Source organism: Pygocentrus nattereri, chromosome 15 (assembly GCF_015220715.1).
Source record: "Pygocentrus nattereri isolate fPygNat1 chromosome 15, fPygNat1.pri, whole genome shotgun sequence".
Taxonomy (NCBI): Eukaryota; Metazoa; Chordata; class Actinopteri; order Characiformes; family Serrasalmidae; genus Pygocentrus; species Pygocentrus nattereri.
The window spans coordinates 14,125,463-14,147,899 of record NC_051225.1 but is presented as its reverse complement, the minus strand read 5'-3'; the positions used below and the strand labels follow the sequence as shown (position 1 = coordinate 14,147,899).

The following is a 22,437-nucleotide window of genomic DNA, read 5'->3' as shown; positions in this document are numbered from 1 at the left end:
ATAATTTACAAATAAATTCTTTTAAAATCCTACAATGCGATTTCCTGGATTTTTTTTTTCATTTTGTCTCTCATAGTTGAAGTGTACCTATGATGAAAATTACAGATCTCTCTCATCTTTCTGAGTAGGATAACTTGCACAATCAGTGGCTGACTAAATACTTTTTTGCCCCACTGTATAGTCAAATTCATCCCATACTGGATTGAGCATATTGGGCGTCGCTGCACTCATGGCTATTTCAGTGCGATTTCGGAGATCATCCAGTGCTGTGGAACCAGCAATGAATGCTCTGAGCTGTTGGAGCTTCACTGCCTCTGAAAATCACGCTGCACAGTTATGACAGATTCACTCTTATTGAAGTGGAGAACGCTGAACGCTTTCTGCTCAGGAGTCTCGTCTCCTCTCGGAATGAAGGGAAACATCTTCTACTGACACTCCTAGGAGCGTTCCTAGGAGCCCCGCAGTTGTAAAAACAACTTTGAAATTGGATGAATCTTTTTGAATCACCGTGTATTTTCACTCTTTCTGGACCTAGCTAACATCATCAAGGCTAACATAAGCTGGCCATGCTCTTTGCCTTCACAGGGTGCTTTCAAACCTACCTTATTTGCTCCGGACCTTCAATCAAACTGAACCGTGGTTTGGTTCATCTGCAGTGTGAAAACGCTCTTTTGGGTGGTTCAGGCTTTCTGACCAATTATAAGATGTTAAGGCAGGCTATCGTCACCCATTAAACAAACATTCTAAGAAAAAGACAAGTAAAAATGAGCTGTGGTAGCACACAATCAGTGGAGGACATTAAATATTTCATTGTAATTTGGTCCAATAAAAAACTTGATGCACATTCCTCTATTAAACCAATCAATGTTAAGTATAGGGAAACGCGGCCCGTTTTTGTGATGACAACAGGGTGTAAGTGTGTTTAATGCTCTCGCTAAATTGACATGTGAAACCAAAGTAATGTGGCTCAAATGTATACAAAACCAAGAAGTGTGGTTTGGACCTTGGTCTGTGTAACACGCCGCTATCCCAGGCTCAAGGGGGATGCTGGAGACAGGGAAGCATTTGCAGCAGCAGTGCTATCTTTATTCACATAAAGCAACCAAAATAAAACCTATGCTGACCACTTTTCAGTGGCTTCAACTGGCTAGGACTTTCCAGACCTTTTCAAGCTAAGCTTTTCAGCTCTTCAGTTCTCTGCAGTCGCTTCTCAATACCGGCTTTAGCAGCTGCCATCAAGGCCTGGGGGACAGGTGCCCACCACATTCTGGCCTTTTAGACGTGAAAACGGCAAGTCACGTCCTCAATAATGTGTATTTGGCCAACACGTTAGTTACACAGAACTGTAAAATGATATACACACTTATGGTACATACATACTGGCTGGTTCCGTGCACATTTTTAGTCCTGAATAATTTCTTGTAGTGGATATTATGTTTTTAGACCGATCTTGTTAGAGAATTGAATAGTCTTTTTTTTCTCTCTCTCTCTCTCTCTCTCTCTCTCTCTCTCTCTCTCTCTCTCTCTTTTAATAAATATGGAATATTGACCCGTGAACACATTCATCTCAAATAATGGTCTATGCCCCTTCACTTTTTCACTGAGTGTGCTCATTGGGATTCTCGTTTCTCTTAAGACCTTAAAGGCAACAAGGATAATAACAATGTTCTGAATAGAGCCGCTCGTCAAGGTTTCCTGGTGTAAGCGGTCATTGGAAGATGGTTAAATTGACTTTTGTTTGCCTTGTGCTTCTAATCTTTCAGAAGTTGCCTGAGAGGCATCAGTTAAAGGCCCACATTCTTAATAAGAAACAGCAGAGCCCTGCAAGTGGACTACTCTGTACTTTGACATTGTTATTGTTGCTGGCACAGGAGGGGAATATGCACATAAATAGAAAAATATTCCAGATGTCTCACGACTACATCAGCTACGTATCTTTTAGTGACCTTTTAAGATGAGTGCCTCAAAGGAAAGGTTAGTGGTCCACTGCAAGGAACGTGTGCTGGACCCCGAGGCTTTTTTTCCCTTTAATACACATAGCCTAATGCTCGCTTCATCTGTGAATGTGAGTGTGTGAGTAGACAGGAGAGAGAAGAGAGAGAGAACAGTCTGGTAAAGGTTAGGACCCTGGCCTTGTCTGAACAGTCTGAGGCCTTTAATCCAGGAACAAAGTAATTAAGGTCCAGCACTGTAGAAAAGGCCAATTAAAGTGAACTGTAGGCCCACGTCTGGAAAGTGTGCATTTGCAGCAGAAAGCAAGCCCTTATATTGGGCCAGTGGGATCCTTTGCCCAGGTGCTTGGGGAATTGTTAGGCCTGCCAGCCTTGAGTGCATATTATTCAGCACCAAGCTCTTTGTACTAGTTGAATATGCCTGTAAAATCCTCCTGCTGCATACCGTTTTAAAGCCCCAACATTTACAGTAATACAGGAACAAGTTGCGTTCTGATCTGTAGCTTCATTCAGGCATGAAGAGGTACTCATGGAATAGCCTTGCAGTTAATGCCACAGGGCAGTTTATTCAGGCTTACAAAAACGAGTTAATTACAATCAGTGGGGAATAGTGCTCCTTTTCATATTCTTTGATTCAATGTTATATTTCCAGGGTCAGTTATGAGTGTGAGGCACCTATAAGCTGTCTATAGAGATGCGCTAAGTCTATACAAACTTGGCCTGACTCTCTGCACTGAGGTGGAAGATTCTGGACTGGAGCCTGATGTTGGGGGCTGGCCAGGCGGCGCCTCGTCCTTAATTCTCTCTCCAAATATCAGGAGTGCTGAGAGCAAGGGGCTCCGCACAGCAGCCCAGCGATAAAAGCGTCAGTAAAGCAGCAAAGCAGAGAGAACCGGCTTAAAGATGGCCAGAGTTAGATCGGATTATGTTTCCTTAACCTCTGACCGTTCATTAATCTGCTCCCCAAACTCTCTAGTCCAAGCCAAGTGAGTGAATGCGCTGTCTCCCGGTCTTCAGCTCCGCTGGATGCAGCTGTTGTTCAGCTGGGCCTGGGCCAGACTCGTCCTGCTATTGCCTCTGCTCTGCACAAGCCAGACCGGCTGACCCCGCCTGCACATTTGCGGCAGATGCATGCCCAGTGATACTGTTTAATAGACATTCGATCATCAATACCAAAATCAATAACTTGGGCAAAAAGTAATAGCTGCAAATGACTGATAAAATGACATGGAATATAGGGCTGTCAGGAAAAATAAATATTGTGACTTATCATGTATCGTGAATTTCTAATGGAAAATCCAGCTCTAATGGAAAATTACATTTATTAACAGAACTGCATAAAACCTTGCAGTTCCAAGGAACATAACATATTTCCACTGCCAACTTCTAATGGTTTGGGGAATCATCCACCTGATGTTGAGATGATGTAATGCTGTTCCCCACAGTATAAGACTGAAATATGATTAATGACCACTTCCATTGAGGCATTTTATGGGCCTTTGGAAAACAATGACATTTCAAATTTCTTAAGGTTGTAAGAACTTATTTGTGTGGTGCAGAATAATGTTTGTTTATTTGAGCTCTAGTTGTATCTGTATTCAGTTGTTCCTTTATTGCTTTGTTCCTTTATCCATTTTGACACCTGCGGTTGAGCTGAGGTTAGTGAAAAAATGTCTGAATTACAGAAAAACAATTTAATCCATTCTTTTACTTTTTTTTTTTTATTTGCATAGAGTACAGTTTCCAGTTTTCTTCAAAGACATTCGGTGAGAACAATAGTGTCTGCATGTTCCAACCAATTAGTGTATACATCATATATAATATATAAACAAGCAAGATTTCCTCGTGATTGTAGCCCCTTGCTTTTATTCTCATTTATAAACCTCAGTTCTTGCTACAGTGCAGGGTCATGAGGGGAGCTGAAACTTTCAACTGAAGTTATGTTAGTTAGTTTGCTGCTTGTTGATTTATCCCATGACCATTGCTGTCTCCTTTGAGCACTGTCCAGTGTAGTTTGCTGGAGGTGCTGGGTTTATCACTTTAAAAAAGCCATTTAAAACGACACTATGCAAAAAATTTAGCTTAAAATAACATCTTCAAAATCATTTTGATGGTACCCTGACTTATAATTGGGAGAATGGCGCCTCTGTCATTGCCACTCAGGGCCTGGACTACCTGGTATAGCGCTATGTAAATTTGGAGGATGCGACACAAAACCTCTCACAAGAACTATGTAACGCTTTTCAGTCCATATTCCCTGTATGGATATCATGGCAGAGGTTGCCAAATAACTGAAGAAGATATTTGAGGAAGAGAGAAAGAGAGAGTGACCGAGCAAGAGTAAATCTTGGACTGGCTTTTACTTGTTGGCAAGAGCTAAAAGAGATAAGGATGCAAGACGGTCTCACGGCTTACGGGAAAACGATGAAAATCCGACAGCGGAGTGTTCATCCCTGCCAGTGTTATTTATGAGAGATTGACACAAGGCTGTAACCTTATCTGTGGCATCCCTGTCTCATGGAGTTTTGTAGTTGTTCTGGATGCAAAAGGTTGTCTAACCTCAGTCCCATTTCAGGCTAATATGCAAAGAAAGAAATTCATCTCATGGCAAGATGTTTGGTCAGTCTTTGTCAGTCACATGCCAAATAACCTCATGTGATAAAATCCTATAATATTATTCTACCTTGTAATTTGACATGGTTCTTTCTCTTCTGTTGACTCCCTGTTAGAAATCAACTCCCCTTCATGTGCATGGCGTCATGCTGGCATATGGATGCTACAGATTACACTCGTGATTTTGGTCGTTTATAGAGAGAAACATTTAAAATCTGTATGTCTGCATGAGAAGGGGAGTTGGATTCTGTATACTTCAGCTCTTCAGCAAATGTGTGTGTGCATGAAGGGGGCTTACAGTGTGATGTAGTTATAACAGTGTAAAAGTGAAATACACTCTGAAATTGTAGGGGAAGCCCAAGAGCAAAAATGACCAACTCTTGCATAATTGTACTTCAAAGCTATATTTGAGCGACTGGGCTACATCTGCCAAATTGGTCAAGAAACATGACACACATGAGTAGCTGAGCTTCAGTCTGCACTAGTGTGAATGGCTTAAAGGAAAACGCTATTAGGAGAAATTTGTGGCACTAATAATTTATCGGTTTCATACAGTAGATTAAACAGCCCTAACAATGATATGACCCATAAGGGCATCAGAATATGAGCTAGATTGGTATGTTAAATTGTACAAAATGTTAGTTTTACCATTTTTGGTTCTTTGGTAACTATTTGTACTGGAACACTGCACAGTTCTACCCAGCAGTCCTTAGTTCTCTTGGCCCTGATTGTCAGCATGTTTTTCTCCGTCTTCTGGAGGCTAATTGGAGTAATGGGTTCACTAGACGACTTAAGGCCCCATCTCGAGGGATGGCCCCTACTCTGTTTGATCTAGTGAATGGTGTGCTGGTAAATGTTTTTCCCTGCACTGATAGTTGACAGGACTTTGGCCTGGGTTCTGAAGAGCACAACAGGCAAGGTAGTGCAGCAGGTAGTGGTTAGGCCCATCGGTGGTGCTCGATGGGAGCCTGTGTGTGAAAGAAAACCAGACGGAAAGACAGAAGCTGTTTAAATAGCATATTTCTGAGTAGAGGTGAGCAGTATGACAACATTTTAATGTTGTGATAAACAGTATGCCTTTCTGAACAAACTATGGATACTGTGTGTACTTGTTTTATTAAATAGGGAGTGTAATTAGTCTTGTTTAAGTGGATTATGTTCAGTGCAGCTTTTAAATGTGGCACTGTTAGTGCATTGTGTCTGTGTGCATCATGAAAATGTCTTTAATTATCGTACTATGATATTAGCAGGATGGAGTTCGCTGTCGATACCTGCATGATGTGCTACAATTACTGGAAAGTTAAGTGTGCAGTATTGTGCACTGTTTGCACCCACCGATTGCAAGCTGCCCATCATAGGGCGAGGGGGAAAAGCCACTACTGTGTCCACTACTGTTCAAAATTTGAGGCCACAGACAAATAATAATAATGATTTTTATTTGTATAGGACTTTACATGCAGATCTTAAATTACGTGCCAGAACATAAACAGAGCATAAAACAATCTGTGATGTAAGTGGTGCTTTAAGGTCATTTTGAGCTTTAGTAACTAGTAGCACAGCTTTAAAATCTATTTTGAATTATAAAGGTAGCCAGTGCAGCTCTTTTAAAACAGGAGTGATCTGATCTCTCTGTGTAGTTTTTGATAGGATGCTGCGACATTTTGTACGAGTTGTAAGGGATGTATAGTTATTTAGGACGTTTTTATTTAAGAAGAACATTACAGTAGTCAAGTATTCATTTTTAGTTATTTTAATTGAATCAGCAAAATCCAGGCACAAGATATTGAAATACACTGTGTATATTCTTTTAGCATGATAAACAGTTTTTCTTTGCATATTGTGGATATGCTGCACATTGACCAACTGCATGTTTCATTACAAAAAACATAATTAATCCTGTTTATTTATTACAGCATATTTTGAGAAAATATTGTATAGCAGTTTTTTAACTATGTCTTTAAGTATCATGTTAGGATATTTTTGTCATATTGCTTACCCCTAGGATATAGTGTTGGAATTATAACCCGGCACATGTGAATATGGCACATATGAATTTTACTATATTTAAAGAGCTACATAATTCAGTAACTATTGATAACTTTATATGGTTAAAAAACAAAAGACTGCAATAATAAAACTCACTCAAATGATTATCTGTGATCAAATATGAAATGTGAAATTTCATAAACTTAAATAAAGAGCAGACAAACACTAGTGAAAGAATGGGTCGCTCTCAGGAGCTTAGTGAATTCCAGCATGGTACAGTGAAAGGATGCCACCTGTGCAACAAATCCAGTTGTGAAATTTCCTCACTACTAAATATTCCCTAGTCAACTGTCAGTGGTTTTATAACAAAGTGGAAGCGATTGGGAATGACAGCAACTCAGTCACAAAGTGGTCAGCCACATAAAACGACAGAGCGGGGTCAGCGGAGGCGTAGAGTGCACAGATGTCACCAACTTTCTGCAGAATCACTACAGACCTCCAAACTTCATGTGGCCTTCAGGTCAGCTCAAGAACAGTGTAGAGAGCTTCATGGAATGGGTTTCCATGGCGGAGCAGCTGCATCCAAGCCTTACATCACCAAGCGCAATGCAAAGCGTTGAATGAAGTGGTGTAAAGCACCGCCACTGGACTCTAGAGCAGTAGAGACGTGTTCTCTGGAGTGACCAATCATGCTTCTCCAGCTGTCAATCCGATGGACAAGTCTGGGTTTGGTGGTTGCCAGGAGAATGGTACTTATCTGACTGCATTGTCCCAAGTGTAAAGTTTGGTGGAGGGGGTATTATGGTGTGGGGTTGTTTTCAGGAGTTTGGCTCGGCCCCTTAGTTCCAGTGAAAGGATAATTAATGCTTAATGCTTCATCACCAAGTGTTTTTGGACAATTTCATGCTCCCAACTTTGTGGGAACAGTTTGGGGACTTCCCTTATCCACATGCTAAAGGATTGATTTGCATGTATTTTACAACTCCATTTCCAAAAAAGTTGGGAAGCTGTGCAGAATATAAATAAAAGGAGAATGGAGTGATAAGCCAATCACGTAAAGCATATTTTTAAAGGAAAATACTACAAAAACAACATATCAAATGTTGAATCTGAGATTTTTTTATTGGTTTTTTTTTTATTTTAAATATATGTCCATTTTGAATTTGATGTTAACAACACATCCCAAAAAATGTGCATGTAATCCATGCCGTGTGTAATAATGGAACTATATACCATCATGAATACTGACTTTTGAACTGTGCACTGATAAGAAGCTGAGAGTCTTGAGCCTGGAGGACACAGTGTCCATGATTTCCAAAAAGAATCTAAATTGTTGAAATTCAGATGGGCCACACGACACTTTTCCACTTCCCCTCAGCCCATTTTAATTGAGCACGGGCCCAGAGAAGGTAGCAGCATTTCTGGATCGTGTGTTTATATGATTTCTTCTTTTCTTTTTAGAGTTTTAACTTGCATTTATGGATTAACTGTTTTAAAGAAGTGTTTCTGCGAAGTGTTTCTGAGCCCATGCAGTGATTTCCATTATAGAATCGTGTCTGTTTTTAATGCAGTGCAGCCTGAGGGCCCAAAGATCATGGCCAGCAAATACTGTGTTTTGCCCTTGTCCCTTACATACAGATTTCTGCAAATTCTCTGAATCTTTTAATGTTAATATGTACCGTAGACAAAGCAGAAGTTCTTCGCTATTTTATGTTGAGAAACGGTATTTTTGAATTGTTGCACATTTGATCGTGCAGTCTTTCACAGAGTGGTGAACCCCTCCTCATCTTTACTTCTGAAAGACTCCACCAAATGCTTGTTTTTCCTCAGCATTACACATTTTTACCAGCCTTTCATTGCCTTCATTCCAACTTTTTTGGAACATGTTGTTGGCATCAATTTCAACATGGGCAATTATTTTTCAAAAAACAATAAAAATTCTCAGTTTCAAAATTTAACGTTGTCTTGTACTGTTTTCAATTAAATATAGGGTTTAAATGATTTGCGTATCATTTCCATTTTGTTTTTATTTACATTTTGCACAGGGTCCCAACTTTTTTTGGAAATGGAAGTACATGTTTGTTTTTTATAACCATGCTGCTGTTTTGGGTTAAGCTTAGTTGAAGCTTGTATTGCTGTGATAGGTTAGTAATTGCTTCTTGCCTGCTTAGCAGTCTCTGTAAACACACAAGTGCATGAAGCCATTAAAAACACAAATGAGTGACAGTTCAAAGCAGCATGTTCATTAGAGTTTAAAACAGTTCTAAATATTCATCTTTTATTGTTTGTATTTCTTTGAAATTGATAAATCTGTGTGTCCTTTCTATTGCCCTTTATATTTTATAGACCAAGTGATATCTCGGTTGGGTAAGAATGTAGTGCATGGTGCCTCAGTTAAGAGGGAGAGATTAAGTCAGCAATTGGTGTTCACTGTGGAGGGCTTTGTGCTGTCTCTGCTCTTAGACCCAGTAGTTCCACCTGCAGCAGCCAGCAGGTCTCTGCTGTCGAACACAGCAGGACCACTGGTGCTCCCTTCCTTCTCCCTTGACGCTCAAGGACCATGAACTAGGCCAGCTCTTCTTGACCGACTACTCACATGCACACTCCACCACCCCAGGTTTACATTTTTCCACTCCCTCAGAGTGACTCAAAGAAAATGTGAGCAGTCTTTCTTCCTACCTCAGAAATAAAGAAAAGAAGATGGCTTGTAATCTGTGCACACGGAGGCAATCAGAGGAGCTAAGAGTGGCTAGTGAAGTAGGGGTGCTGACTTTCACAACGAGCAGGCAATGGATGACCTTAGTACGATCAATAATAAATGAGACTCAGCTGTCTATGCAAATTCATAAACTGGCCTTAAACTGGTGTTTAAGTCACTCTAAGGCCTCTTAGCTTGTAGGCTAAGTGCAGAGGCAGCTTGCTTGCCAGTATACAGAGTTTCTCGTAATTTGAGAAAACTGAGGCTGACTGCAGCTGTAATGAAGGCTCCTGCTGGAGCACTTGGGAAACAGACTAAGTAGACTGGCAGTATGGCAAGAATATAACCTGAAGAATAATATAATCATGTTTTCTTGTTTCACAACATGTGACATTTTGTTCTCTAAGGTTTGTGAACAGTTTGGCATGGGCAAAACCTTTTAAAAAGCCTAAAACTAGATGAGTAACAAAACCTTCAGAAATTGTCAGAAATTATCAGAAATTGGAGAGACATGGTAGACGCAGTGGGAGGGAAATAAGGGGGACACTACAACACAATGACTGTTTACATGCAAAGATTTTTGCCAAACTGATTGAATCCATTCTGATTATAGATTAAGACTGAGTTGTTTGTGCTCACTCTGAAGAATCTCATGTAGAATCTCTGTTTACATGCACACATGTAGAGAACCACTTTGTGTAGACGTTACTGTGACAACGAGCATCACATTAATCCAGTCAGAGTGAGATGAGCAGCAGTGAGCAGTGCTTGTGTTTTTAATTGCTTTGAAATGATGTCAGACTTTGTCTTCTCTGCAGACCAGTTTCTGCTCTGCCATGCTGAATGGTATAAACTTTCACTATGAAAGACTAAGACACAGAGCAGACTTTCCGGTAGGGAATGTAATTAGATACAGGTGTTTACACTGATTATTCTTCTTCTATTTAACTGATTATTTACAGGATTACCCACCTCGTTCAATTGGAAAGAAATTGTATTCCGAATGGCTTTAATCGGACTAGACTATTCTGACTGAGGTGTTTACATCGATATATTCTATTCCAATTAAGCAAGTAGTCAGATTATTAGGCTGCGTGTAAACGTGGTTAATGAAGCAAATGGGAGAAAAAGGAGAACTGCTGTTTCTCTCTCAAATTAGGTTCACTGTGACCCAAATGTAGCCCTTTAAAACAGTGTTACAAAAATGCTGCTGAAACACACACATGCCTTTCCAAATGTTTTATTCTTTTCTGTAATCTCAGCACTCATGCATTAACAGAGTCACGTTTTATGGATTTTGGAAGTGAAAGGCAAACTATTAAAACAAATACAGTTTTTCTGCGAATGTAAATACTGTGGATCTGTAAGAATGTGTATAATGTTGAAAATGAACAAAATCAGCCTGATCAGCCTAAAGCTGCAGCTGGTGTTCTCAGAACAATGGACTACCAATCTCAGAGTCCAGACCTCAACGTCATTAAATGTGTTAGGATTACTTGAATCATTAAAAGCAAAAAATTCTAAGACTTCTAAGACTGAACTTTGGAGATCAAAAGTATTCCTGCTGATTTCTTTGCAAAACGGATGTCTCCTAAAAAGGGTAGTTGTTATAGTATATATTATTATAATAGCTAAATATCTGACAAACTATGTTATGTTTATTTGTTCAGGCTTGTATGTAATTTCCTGTTAAATACATGTTTTCTATTTTTTTCTGACAGTGGAAAATGAGGAGCCTGTACTTATTGGCTGTTTTGAGTGGGGATTAAATAAATGAAAGGTGGTCTCTGACTTATGTACAGTAATATATATTAAACCATTGTGAATATACACCATTGTTAGCTTAAATAAATCATATAGAAGGCAAAAAAATGACATATTCCATTGCCTAATTTATTCTGTGTGATTTACCCTGGCAGATTTTCACACATCTAACTTTAACATTAGGTAGGAAAGTGAAAATAACTTGGCTAACTTACCTGGGCTATTGTTATCCTGCAGTATATTTCTCATATTTCAAACTCTTATTTGTTGAGTGCAGCACAAAGAGTATTGTGGTATAATTGATTGGCATAATGTAGCATAACATTTTAGTCCTGGGTTAGTTATGTGTGGCTGTAGCAGAGATGAACAAGAGGCGAGCTGAAGAAGCAGAATATCATAAGAAATTCTGACAGTTTGAAAAGATGTATTAACATTTTAAACTGCCTTATGACTTATTACTACAGAGCAACACAGTTTAAGCTTTAATGAAAGCAAAAGATTCTGAAAAGAAGCGGCAATTATTCAAAACGGGCAAAAATGAGCTATTTACAAATGATCGGGAGAATAAAACAAACATTTGGTAAATAAATAAATAAAAATAAGACAGTAGCACAAGGTAAAGGGCTGAAAACCAGTCAGGACTAGGCTTGCTGAAAACATCTCAGCACAGAGATGATTCTTAATAGAGCGAACACCGAACGCTCTCTACCAGTTAGGGTTATCTTAACACTAAGCTGCTTTTAAGAAAGCTGGCCATTTACTTGTGACTGTGTAGTTTATGCAGCTGCTATACACTCTGTATACACTGATTATAACACGTGGCATAACATTATGACCACCTCCTTGTTTCTACGCTCATTGTCCATTTTATCAGCTCCACTTACTATATAGGTGCACTTTGTAGCTCTACAGTTACAGACTGTAGTCCATCTGTTTCTCTTATACTTTGTTAGCCACCTTTTACCCTGTTCTTCAGTGGTCAGGACCCTCATGGACCCTCACAGTGTAGGTAGTATTTGGGTGGTCTATCATTCTATCTATGTGTCTCTATGATTGATCCAAGTCTTGTGTCTAATGCAGCTGTTCAGTGTTCTAGAAGTACTTATGGACATTATGATAACATACTCAGAAAAGTGTGCTGTGATATAATTTTCACTATAACATTTTCACACCGCGCACCCCTAGAACAGGCTGCCTTATGGACTGAAAAGTTCTGGGGTTGCAGCATTTATAATTCTGAAATACTCAGCTCTACAGAGAGTTTCATTATCAGAGTTTCCAGTCCCACATGGGGAGAGATCTAACGCAATAATACAGTATGAGATATAATACAGTTATGCAGTAATGACCCCCAAGTATTTAGAACCATTTGAAATGTATTCCCTAGTGCTGCTGCACAGTGGCAGCATCCAAAAATTCAAAACCGCTATTTTTAATGAAGGTAGACTCACTGGCACCAGTGTTCGGTGTTAACTTGCACTGCAACTCTGTAACTTTCAGCAATGCACAAGTTCGCCATAGTGCACCACTCAGCATTTTGCTGTTTCTGCATTGAATTAAACCCACAAGGAAACCACGGAGAGTCATAGTGGGTGGCGTGGCGTAACGTTTACACAGAGAGTTAATCTGAAGTCTTTAAGATGAACTAACAAATACTAATTATCCGACACTTCAGCAAAAGTTACTAGCCTAGTGTCAACATAACTTATTTCACATCTTAGCTTGAAAACAGTAACTTTGTGAAGAGGCAGTTATCTGACACCAAATGTAGTGATGTTACTAAATAGCATTTAAGTTTTATTCTATTAAACCTGTGCTAATAGAGGGTAACATGAACTTGATCATCACATTCTAAGCGGTAATTCATTACCAGGCAGCTTTTAGGCGTAAGAACTGAACTTCCGCAGCTTCTAAACTTGTGCCTGGTTTATGGACGTAATTGATCAAATGATTACCTGTTAACCGACGAATAAACAATTGTTTAAAATTTTATTTGTAATAAAAGTTCCTATTTGAGTACATTCTCAAAAAAGGGGGGGGGACTGTAACTGGGGCAGCCCCTCTCTTGTCACTGGGTTGGTTCCCTCAAGAGTACATCACAGTACCTTTAGTAGGAACTCCACAAACCCCGTCTCGTCTCCAGGCTTATATTTTATTGTTCTGTTTTAAAACATTGAGTTATGAAAAGGTACAAATACAAACTTTTCACCTGGAAAAACTTATTTAAAGTTCATAATCAGACCTTAAAACCGCTGCTGTACCTTTTGAGGGAACATTTACCCTGTTTGTACCTTGATGAACAAAAAATGTACCTGAACAGAACCTTCATTTCTAACAGTGTATGCAGGTTCTTTATACATGAGGGTGCAATCGTCAGTTGGTTCCTGTAGACAGCTGTGAGATAGAGCGGTGTTCAGACTACATTGAAGAGGGCAATATCACCAATACAGCCATGTTTCATATTGAAAGCAAACATCTGCAAGCAAAATGCATGCCAGTGTGAGGAGATCACTCATGGAGGTGCAAAAAGGGGTGGACAGCTATGCTTTCGAGAGTTGCATTGAGCTGTAAATAAAGTTGTAAATATAATGAATTTTGGAATATAGAATTTTTAGTAGCCCATCATTGTATATTCCAATCAACTGTTCAGTTTTTGGTCATATAATCATGAACATAGTTGTAAACTTAACCAGGATCGTATGTAGGGAATGTTTAATAGGGTTCTGGGGCTTCATATACATGCTTGTGTATCTACCTATCAGTACTACAGTTCATACAAAGGACCCTTTTTAATATAATACTCTATTACAGATTTGCCGAAGTGTTTTACAGTGGTTTTGAAAGCGACTTTCAAAGCAACAGATTTCAGAACTGAAAGTATCATAGTTTGATATTTTTGTGGGTTGCATGTTTGATTTTAGGCTTGCTGATAGTAGTAGGTGGTTTGTTGTAGTTAAATTGAGATTACTGATGGTTTTGGTTTATATCATGGTGCAATGTGGAGGAAGACTGTGCTTTTTTTGCTACTCAAATGCACCTAATTCAACGGCTCCGCTAATTCCTGGTTCTCCACCCTTGCTTTAGATGGTGCACAAGGAAAGCTGGCTCCATCCTAGGCTAATGGTCAACAGCTAACCCTAAAACACTGGGTTTTCCACTCTTCCAACTCACCCTTTAACTCATTAACTCAGTCATTTCTAATGTCTGCTTCTTCAACAATGGGCTGGACTGACTTAGCTCAGACTATAACTCACTACATGGGAGGTGAGGGAAAGTAGCATGTTTCACGCTATGTGTTGCGTTATTTGCATTTATTTGTGGCATAACAATGATGAACAAGTAAACTACTGCTTGCTGGGTAACATTTACAACTGATGACAGTCGAGAACTGGCCAGAATTTGCAAAGCCTGGTTACCAGTGTTCATGGCTGTATTTCCTAGTATGCTTTTCCTGTTGTTGGTTTATTGTCATTGTATGTATGATTCCTGAAGTACTGTGGCTCAGGCTATCTGCATTACATTCTCTGTCCTCTCTCTCTCTCTCTCTCTCTCTCTCTCTCTCTCTCTCTCTCTCTCTCTCTCTCTCTCTCTCAGACAGAGTTGGTAGCGTCCTTTTGAAAACGTAATGATGCTGGTGTGTTGAGATTATGGATGCGTGCAGTGCAGTGTAATGGCCCGGCTCTTTATTGCCTGCCGCATACTAATCCCAGAGCTGGAGGAGTGAAATGACACCTGCAGGGTGTGTGTGTGTGTGTGTGTGTGTGTGTGTGAGAGCAGAAGCAGCACACCCACATGATACACCACCATTAAAAATGATCAAAGAAATTACTGCACTGTGCTGCACTGAGGCTTCTCTCATACCTGGCGATGTGCAGGATACATCTCTGTATCCATGCTGCACACAAACACCCACCCACCCACATAGACACACTGAAACCCACTCACACACCAATTACCATCTTCCCTTAATAGATTTTCAGAGATCCACTGTGTATATATTTTCACTTAAACTTGCCCAAGGCATTTTCAGCCGAGGACAGGAAATGGTGCTCATGCTTACGCTTTAAATTACTGTCAGTGTTTTGTTCCCCATGCTGCTAAATTATTTATAGATCTGTACTGGATTCTACAGCCGTAATGAAATATTGATATGTCATTAAATTAAAACATTAAGACTGGTGTTATAGTGTTTTCATTTGGACTCATATCAGCACCGTAAGCACAGAATTAGTCTGCTGATGATGAATTCGCCTTCCCAACATACTGAATAGTCATTGAGGTGATTTGCTTACACCTTTGAGCCAATGCTTGCTATAGCCCTCATGTGAGTCACTTAAATTTCAGATATATTTCTTTTGCGATTCTTTCTTCTGTCACAGGTAGGGCAGCATGGCCCAAAGCACACGGGTCCATTTTGTTTGGCGGCAGCACATGAACGAGGCGTCCGTTTTCCTCGCCATGACATATCAGCCACCGCGTCACTCGCGCTCTCATAAAGCACGCCCAAACAGAGCAGCGCGACTGCAGTAAATGCAATTTCATCTCCTCCAGAGTCTGCAATAAAGCACTCTCATGCTTAAATGGCCAGTCTGGAAAAGCAAGCACTCCCTAATGTGAGGAGACCTCAGAACATGCCGAAGAAAAGATGCAGGGAATCATGCAGAAAGTAGCGAGAACAGACAGAGAGAGAGAGAGAGAGAGAGTAAGAAATGAAAATGCTTGGTGGTGGGGCTGGCTGGAGGAGAGGAGATTGTATTTGTATTCTAATTATTTTCACAAATGTCATTACGATTCTTTTCTTTTACTCAGGCACTGGTGGCGAGCAGTGCAGAGCGATGGTTATCTTGGAGAGCCATTTTAGTCAAAGAATCCTCCTCCCCCTCCCTTTCCCTCAACAGTCCGTTTGAAAAAGCGAGCGGCTGTACGGTTGGCTTGGTAATTTCACCGGCTTTTCATGTGTCGGAGGACGATGAGTCCTTCTCCATTAGGTAGCGTCGGCCTGTGATGTATGATGTATGCTCAGCAAGGCAGTCTGATGTTTATTCATGATTTTGGATGCAATGCCTGAGCTTAAGCCCTCTGATTTCCTTTTAAGGAACAAACTTTTGCCAGATTGAGATTTAAGTTTAAAGGCGCAGGGACCTTGCTCGCAGCCCCTTTTCTGCCTATCCTTTTTCTCCCCCTCTCACGCTTTTTCATCTTTCTCCCTCCTCCGATATTACCTCTGTCAGCTTTCATTTGTGTGACCTCCTGGAGAAAAGGGGGAAAAAGAGGGAGGGATCACACGTAGTTATTTCCCGATGATTCTTGCTTAGCTCTCCTTCACCATCCTATTCTCTCTTAAGGACTTTGTTAAAGACGTAAAAATCAATCTTGTCTTTCCATGCGTTCGCCAGCACCTCTGAGTACCTGCTATTCTGGCTTTAAAAGGCTGGCTGCCTCATACTGAGATGACAGTGGCAGACGGATGGTGACGGCTCTTTGTTAGTGCGTTAGCTCCACGCCACTCATAGCCAGCCCGAGGCTGCTGTGGGCAGTAATCAGTAAACGCTGGCGTGAACTAAAGGACTACTTGTTCTCAGCAGTACTCGGCCAACCTCAAATCTGCTTTATAGCAACCATAATTTGAAAAGCTACTCCCTATTTGTCTTGTAAATGACTTTTTAATGATAATCAAGATGCATCCATCCATCACAGTGCCACAAATCCACATAGTCCTTTGATGGGACTCCTCCTATTAACAAATGGTGCCTATTTATAATAGCAACAGCCCACCAGCAGCAACGTGTGGCTTGAGCACTGTGCACTCATTTCAAATGATTCAGAAATAAAAGTGAGTCAAAGTGCATCCTGTTTGGTGTTGGTGCATGTGCACATGCATGTGCGTGTTATTGAGGTGAACAACAGTGTAACGGTGTCCCGTGATGTCATGATCAGCTGAAAAATGGTGAACGACAAGCAGCTCCCAGTACAGGAACACTTTAAAGTTTAAAGATTTCAAAATATACCATTCATTGGCCATTTTGAATAATTTGTTTGTGACATCACAAGAACCAAATAATTTGCCTACATTCACGTATTCAGCCTTCAGCAGTTTAGCTACGGCCATTTACACTTACGATTACGGCTGCCAATCAGAACAGAGCTCATTGTTTTAATCTAAGAGATAAGAATAGGTTGGAAAAAATGTTCATGGAAAAATTAATTATGACTTTTTTGATACATAAAACCACATAAATGTTATAAGTAAAAACTAAAATACAAAAAACATGTATGGGCTCTTTGAACAACCCTTAAGAACTCAAACATTTGAAATAATTCATACTTTCACATGAATTAAACATTTATTTTGCCATATACTTTTGCTTTTAATTCCTATTATTAATACACTATTATCAAGTAACACAATGTCAAGCAACTAAATACAGTACAATAAAGATGTAGTATGATAAAGAAAAATACCTCAGAACTGATGAGTCTGAAAGGATGGAATTTTATATGAAATTTCCATCAGTGCCTATTGTTTTTTTCTTCACAGTACACTTTACATGTAACTCATATTTCATTCACAATCAAATGTGGATTTTCTTGTTTTGTTAAACATCAGTAGTGACCAAAAGAGTGAGTTTAAAAGGCTCAAGCCATTGAAACCCAACTTCCCTTGCTTTTTATATGAGTTTTATGTAGCAGGTGGACATTGTTAAAGTTTCAAATACATAGCATTCAGTCCTCAGTCCTTACGTTCCGTATATAAAAACTAAGCATCTTTTGATTTCATTGTTTTTGTGATGTCAGGAAAACCAACACAGTTGCATGTATCTGCCTATTTGGGGGCGCCACCTGCCCCTACTAGCAGCACTGCTGCATACATTTGAACATAATTGACTATAGACTGCAGAGACTTTACCTTCCAGCCCTGATCCAAACCGTCATCTGGACCAGTGGACAAACCCAACTTGACACTTGACCGGAACGCTGCTTTGGTCTGTTTATTCTGCACTGTCCTTTGCATACATACATGAGTTGAGTGTCTGACACTTTGCTCTGTGCCCCCCTGCCCCTCACTCCCTGCTTCTCGACACTGCTCAGCCATATTTGGTTTCTGAAGCTGTGGGATATTAATAAGCTCCCTGTTGTCTCTTTGGGAGCCCAAAGTGGTGCAGTGGGGCATGAGGAAAAGGGAATCACTCTCTTTGTGCTTAACATATGTAATGCCACACTAATCAGCGGCAGCTCTGCCGCACAGGGACCCCACGTTTGCACTGATATGATAAATAATGCAAATGTGGGCAGCCACGGCAAATGCCAGAGCGGGCGCGTGGGAGCACAGTGAGAGAGAGCCTGGCTGGCGGAACCGGCTGATTGTTGTGCTGTCAAATAGATTTGCATGAAAAAGAGCGGACTAATTGCGACACTTTAGCCACCACGTCCCAATAATACAAAACAGGATGGCTGAAGGCCACGTGGAAGTACTCCACCCTTGGCTTTTTCCCCCTTCTTCGGAGAGGGGAGACTCTGCTATCTCTGTCAGTGTGAAGCCAGTGGCCATGTACCCCCACGTCTAGACTGGCCTCTTGCTCAAAGCGCCATGTACATATCCGTCTTTGCTTCAATTCTCAAGATACGAGTGAAAAAGTGTGGTTTGAGGCGAAGGGCAGAGCACATTAGCACTTCCTTATGTGTGTGTATTTGATGTGCGTTGGTCGGAGCAGGGTGTGGGGCGTCGGCTGCCGTAGGCAAGCCTTCCCTTTCTTTTCTTCCTTTAATAATAAATGATGGATGTTTCAAATTAGAAAACAGTGTAGGGAAAATCCAATTTAGTCGAGTTTTGGAGGGAGTATAAAAAAAAAAAAACATCAGGACTGGAGTTCTGTATCACTGAGCCCCTCTTTTGCTTTAATGCTCACACGGGGCTAGTGGCATATGATTTAATGTGGCTTGTGAAAATGGCCGCCATTATGTACACTATTAACAAATCAAGAGCTGTTCCAGAGCAGAGTGAATCTCTGGCACTTAGGGAGCGGTGGGTGGCCTTCCGTCTGCTGCCATTGATTTATGGGTCCTGTTTTTAATCAAGGCAAGGGCGGAACACCGCAAGATAGGAATTAGCGTTGTGCTCGGGTTCAAACTGGCACTTCGGTCGTCTCCAAGGCTGTTCAGCCCTAAAAGGTTATTTGCAGATTACTTTCGTCTCATCCTCTTTTCTTTCCCCTGCTTTTTTCCTATGCATGTCCCACGTTTATCTATTCTTTTTCCCTCCGCCTGTCCACAGAAGGTAAATGAGGTGTATCTCTTCAGCTCCCTCCTCTCCATCGCTCATCCCACTCTTGTGATTCGCCATGCCGCTCTCCATCGTCTGACTCCGGAACCATTCCTTCCTCTTTGTTTCAACCTGCCCTGTGTTTCTTCTCTCCGTCCTCGTCCTCTTGGCCACGCATCCACCTCTAGTATTCAAGCTCTACAGGCCTGCTGGAATCCTGCGGTCTAATGAAGCCAGCATGACTGGTGAGCCCAAGCCAGGAGGAAGTCTGGCTTTTCGTTCTTACTACAGATTGGGCAATGTCCCTGTGCACCACATTAAAAAATAAAAGGAAAAATGGGCATTCCTATTTAATGAACCGTTTCCTCAGAGCCAGGACACAAAAGCCAACCCATAAAACAGCAGAAAGAAAGAGGACTAAAAGTGGCGTAAGCTGTAAAAGGCACATTTCCTCTTTTTGTTCTCGCGGCAGTTGCACTAATACTCAGCTTCCCCGCTGAAAACACTGTTAATTCCTGCAGCCAAAGTGGAGAAGGAAAAGTTTATTCAACTCCCTTTGGTGCACAGCGGTGTCCATATGTCCATAATCTTTAAACCATAGAAGTAATCATATTTTTTTCTCCCTCTCTACTTTTATTTCTCCCTTAAGGAACTTGAAGAAACTCTGAGGCAAAGTCATCTGCTGATTTTACATCTGCTCCAAAATCTCTTAAAACCCAAGGTAAGTGCCAAAAGCAAAGCTAGCGACAAGATGAGCATCCACTGCAAATGCACGGACAAGATCAACACCTTTAGAGGCCTAACCAGCACATACAATGATTTGTTTTCGTCCTCCTCACAAGTACCTCTCCGCTATACCCTCCATAGAACCAACAACAAATACCCATGTTCTCAGCTCACACATAAACAGGTAGACCGGTCCTGCAGAAATAGGCAAATCCCTTTCATGCACTTCATTATGGAGTGCAGATGTTTTTCTAAGTCTTTTTCACAAGTTTTAAATGGCTTCCAAGTCCAAGGCCACAGCTGTGTGGATCTAATGTGTTTTTTTTTTCATTCGCTCACTCTCACACACACACACACACTCTCTCTCTCACTCTCTTTCTGTCTATCTTTGGTGTACGGCCCGGGATTGTGAACTATGTCAGCTCTATAAAGATTTTGCTTGGAAAGGGGACAGCTCTGCCGAGTACATGTAGTTTTATTTATGTTGAGGTTTTATTTGTGATTCGAGCTGGGCTCAAGTGGGCCTCCTGCATATTGCACTTAAGCAGCTACAGATGCTGGCCCGTACATCCGCAAGATCCCAGTGTTAAAGCCGGCTACCATGTTTGAATGGCACCAGAATCCCTGAAATCGCTGAAAATGCCTGCAAGACGTGGTCTCCGCCGAGCCAATTAAGTCTGTCACTGCCCTTTAAAGGGGAGAAAGTGTGGACGCAGCAAATATGTGGCTCGGCAGACAGAGGTCGTATCCCGGAGCTTCCCCGCATCCATTTCCAATGGCTCGTTTCGGCCTTTCTCTTGTCAAGCACGCAGCCTGATCTAATTTGGTAGGGTCAGAGACTTGGACAGGGATCTCCTGACAGGCCTGTAAATTTTGAGGAACACGTAATTTGGAGTGGTGACAGGCAGTGCTGGGGCAGCAGGCCCAGGCCAGAGAGACTGAGTGATTCAGCAGGACACTGTTGCTTTATTACATCAGCCCAATGGATAACTTACCCATCACCTCACTCAACCGCACCACCTCTTTGTGTGTGTGTGTGTGTGTATGTATGTATGTATGTATGTGAGACAGAGTCTGGCACACGCTAGTGTCAGAATAAACACACACTAGTCAAATGTGATAGAGGAGATGTAGCGGCTGACTCGGATGGAGTCCAGACAGGCAGTTTTTGGCAGTCATATCTGTATGAAAGATTAGCCTGCTTATTCTCATGTCGAGACAGTGACACAGAGCTGTGTACTGGCAGACTGAGAGTTTAAGTCAAATGTGTGGTGGACCAGAGCTCTAAATGGGCTTCAAGTATCTGCTACCATTATATACAATCAAAACCTGTCAAATGTGCAGCTTTACATGTATTAAATAATAATGAAGAAGCTAGGAAGCTCTAAAATATAAAATTTTTTATATATGTACGGAACTAACAGATCTGAAGATGACTGTAATCTGACTCAGGTGTGAGACAAACGACTTGAGAAATTAGGCTGAAGCTGAAATGTCTTATTCAGATTTCCCATTCCACCTTAAATGATGGAATCTGTGCAGGTTTAACTGCTGCTCTTTCTAAGGTAGAATGAAAAGGTGGCCAAAAGGCTGCTGAATAAGACTACGTTCACACAGCAGGTAAAAGTGGCCCAAATCTAATCTTTTTCTTCATATGTGACACAGATGCGTCTGTGTCCGTGTGAACAAGATAAACACACTGAATCGGACATTTTTAATTCCGATTTGAGACGCTTCCATATGTGGTACTGAAATCTGATGCGTGTATCTGTGGCAGTGTGACTTAGTCTGAACAGCCAGATCAGAATTTTACTTCAGTCCAACTCGACATTTGTCATAATTTCGTGCTGCTGAGACTAATACACATTTGGACTGATGTTTCTGTTCCAAATTCTAGAAGTGACTTATCGCAACCACTCTGTGGTTGAAGACGTTTCAAACGTGGCCGCAGGAGAATGCGGCTGCAGCGTCAAAGATCACTTTTAAGAATCCGAGGACATGAACCAAAGCAGTGCCCATGGCTAAATAACGTGCCCCTTTTACTGCAAACTTGAACAAACTGTGCCTCATGAGCCCAGTTGTCAACCATTGGAACTTTATAATCGCTCCTCTGATTGCTGGTGAAGATGAAACTGAGAGCTCTGGGAGCGACTGGCATTTGCTGGCCATTGTGATTTTTTACCTCTGGGTGAGCCATGTGATGCATTGTTTTTTTTGTCAGTTTAGGATCTGTTCAGACTGTCTCAAGCAGGTCGCATTTAAAAGATAATGTAAACAGCCAAACAAAAAAATCAGATTTGGGTCATTTTTACCTGCTATGTGAATGTAGCCTAAGAGGCGCCTTTTAGAAGTTCGTGAAACAACAGTTAGCACCATTTTTGCTGGTAACATGAAGCTACTGTTACAAAGCAATATTGACATACGTTTATCTATATGCT

General features: G+C 41.0%; 1 protein-coding gene across 3 annotated transcripts in view; it reads left to right on the top strand.

Moving 5' to 3' along the window:
* The window catches only part of LOC108433047 (trichohyalin), a 318,922-nt gene that overhangs the window by 29,448 nt on the left and 267,037 nt on the right, over nt 1-22,437 (top strand). For 2 of the 3 annotated variants that reach the window (XM_017707316.2, XM_017707312.2), the window contains exon 4: nt 19,923-19,994. The gene's annotated coding sequence lies outside the window, so the exon portion shown is untranslated. Of the gene's footprint in view, nt 1-19,294; nt 19,519-19,922; nt 19,995-22,437 lie in introns of those variants that run through there. The other variant, XM_017707314.2, reaches the window with a different exon arrangement.